Consider the following 3,427-nt stretch of genomic DNA (forward strand, 5'->3'; position numbering starts at 1 on the left):
AAACGACGAGTCGCCAGATATTCGCATACTTTCAGAAATAGCAGGCTAGAAACAACATGCTCGAAGGCTAGGACAACATACAAGTCGGCTAAGAAAACATGCATTGCATTTTTCTGTCAAGAAAAATACATCGCATTCTTGTCCCCTCAATCACCGCACATCCCTCAGAGGCTGGAGTAGAAGCGCGTCGGGCTACTCGTCGCTCTTACGTTCATTCGCACTTGACTTTCATCCTTCGTCTATCATCAATGTGAATCACAGGGAAGTTTAAACATGTGACGAGCCATAAAGCTGTTGTAAGTACAAAGTCTTAAAAGAACGTTGTAAGTTTTCAAGTGATGTCAAAGCAATCTCCTTGAATTTACCAAGTATATTAATAACTTTCCCGTTAAAACGGTTGTGAATGCTGGAAATGAAAGATATTAAGGTAGGCATAGTCGTGCACAGGCTAACTAACGTTGAACTTTGCAGTCCTTATCTGTGACATTTGGTGTTGATGATATATCTTTACTGCTTTTAATTTCTTCGAACCTTGCAACTGGTGCCAATGTGTAGTTGACCTTGCCTTATAACCACCGTCATAAAAACTATAAAAATATTTTAATGATTGCTTTCTAAAGTTCCTAAACCATCTGGGCTTTGATGCAATATGATGAGAAATTAATAGTACTAAATGATCATTTTCAATTTGACATTAAAAGGTTTTCGAAGGGAATATCATAGCCGCAATATTTCTTATATTCTTCAAAGTCAGCGTCCCTAGAATAGATAACCGTGTGTGATTGGTGGATGCTGGTATTTGCTGGTCATTTGTATCTGACACAGTGTGAGTGACGGATAACACGTTCCTGCATAGTTAGACCAAATTCAAGACCAGATTTAGATGGAAACCTCTTTAGGATCTCAGAAATGCTGTCACTGTCTTGTTGCAAATAGACTTCATTTCAGATCCACTTTCGTAGGAAAAAAAAAAAATTTCTACATCAGGGAGAACAATACCTGCATACGTATACTTGAAAGTTGTAGACAATTATCTTTACAGCTAGAAGGGAAACATACTGTGTTTTTCCTTATCTTAATATGATGGAAGCGTTGAGTCATATAGTATAGTGAGACTTAGTGATAATGGATGTGTTGTCCTATCTATTACTGAGGTGACTTTTCCCTTGATTTTGTTAAAAATCATAACATTCAGTTTGTTTGATGAGCCTTTCTCTTTGTAGACTTTGGTGAACGTTTTGTTATGTTAATGTTATTATTCCAGCTCATTTAATATTTATATTCACTATTCCGCTGCCCTGCTTATTTTGTAGTTTCCAGATTCGACGATGACAGCAACTGCAGGTGATCTTTGCGCTTCGCTTGTAGGAAGTATACTTGATGTGGCCGAGGTTCAAGGCAACACGCTCGCCATCGATGTTCAAGCTTGTGTTGTCTTTGGCCGCCTATAGCTGATGCTGGCATACCTCATGACCTAAAAATGTCGAGTGGTAACCCAATAGCCATTAGGACATTTGCTGATGACCATCATGTGCTGTAGACAGGACGCGTTTCTTGGTTATCAAGAACAGGCTTTACTGAATGTCGATTTTAACATCCACGATGCGTCTTTACAGGATGGCAGAGTATGTAAAACCCATCAAGTCTTGGCCGAGATAAGACACAGCAGGGTTTAACGCCGTGCAGTGGAGGAAAGACGGCGAAGAGCGACAGATTTCATGCAGCGATGCAGATGAGGATAAAATCTTCGAATGCAATGGAAGCAGCGGTGAAGGCCGTGACGCATCAGAACCGAGGTATGTACCACTTCGTTTTAGCAGATTGAGCAGGATAATCAAGTATACAATCATATTGGTGATGTATGTATATATATGTTGAATGTAGGTCATTCATGCGTCACATCTTCCTAAGCCATGGAGTTGACCAAAGCCCAGGCAGGTCAAGACTTTGTGTTTTCATCTTCCCTCACATTATATGAGTAGGAACCCGATGTTTGCTGAAAACGCTTAGTGCATACTTAGCATTGTTACATCTTGTCCCCCGTCTGGCAGACATTCTTGGCCCCTTCTTCTGGCTGTTTTCGGTGCCTTTGGGAAAGCATCTGATAATGACAACATTTGTAGCATATTTATTTTCCAACAGATTCTAGGAGACTCGATGCTACAGAGAGATTTGACCATATCTTTAGATTCAACAACCTCCACAATGCAAAGATAGGTAAATATATAGATGACTGCTTTGTCATGAGAAAAAAAAAACCCAAACTCATGGTTAGCCCTATTCGATTGTAACACTATATCAAAGACTTATGCTAGCCCTTATTGTAATAGTAATTAGGATGTTAATTTTTACACCTCTGTTTTGTGCTATGATTGATAGCTGTACCGTGTACAATCGTCGTGCAATAAAGTTCTTCGATATTGACTGAAGGAGGTCAAATGCATATCAGTGGTCAGGAGGAAAGCAGTTTTAAGTAATGTCATATTCCTTTCATCCTGAGCTGTAGGAACGGAGAACATGAAAATAGTTAAATAACCTCGTGTCTGTTTTGTCTAGTATTTCGTCTTTTTGATTTTGTTATACCCCATTGAAAAACGGACCTAAGTTTTGAAGTCTTACGTAGGGTTATTTAATGTTACCTAATTCTTCATTGACCAATAAACTCTTAGTCCATTCCGGAAGCTGCTCTTCTGCTTAAAAACGGCGTTTTGGACAAGATTATCTGAAAGGTTTAAGGTCACGTGGCTACCCTCCTGCGAGAAAATAGTTCGGGGTTTTGTTGATGTTGGTCCAAGTCGTTTGTTTCTTTGTTTGTCTTCTTGGATAGGTGGATGCTTCTCCATACCGTTTGCCTAAGACTTCTTTTTTTCCTTCTATGTAAATAACTGCAGCAAATATTTAGACGAATACGTTCCTTTCTATGAACAAACTTTGTGATCTGTGCATTTAAGAAGGCCTACTCTCCTACCGATGATTTTCCAAGACTGATAAAGTCCGCGCCCTGGTTTAACTGGTTTAATGGTTATGTCGCTTCACGAAGTTTGCTTAATTGTTATGTCGTTTTACCACGTCTGCTTGACTCGATACATATAAACAGTGTTGGTTACTATTGCTTCTACTTTCAACATCTTCATCTCCTATTTTTGGGTCAACGTTTGTATTAGGCTCAGTCTCTCGACTTTCCTCAATTACCATTATGCTTCGGCATAAGGCTTCCATGTACAGGATTTGAAAGGTATATAGGTTTAAGCTTCCAATTACATGGCTTAAGTATTGGGTAGGTTTAAGTTTTAATAATACTTGATATCACTCCAGAGTATCATTTATACATTGGAGTACTATTTACTATCAACCATGCATTATCTAGGTTATATGTAAGCTACAGTAAGAAGCAAACAAAGCGGATCAGACAAATGTTTTGTTGTTG

This window comes from Branchiostoma lanceolatum, chromosome 1 (assembly GCF_035083965.1).
Source record: "Branchiostoma lanceolatum isolate klBraLanc5 chromosome 1, klBraLanc5.hap2, whole genome shotgun sequence".
NCBI classification, from domain to species: Eukaryota; Metazoa; Chordata; class Leptocardii; order Amphioxiformes; family Branchiostomatidae; genus Branchiostoma; species Branchiostoma lanceolatum.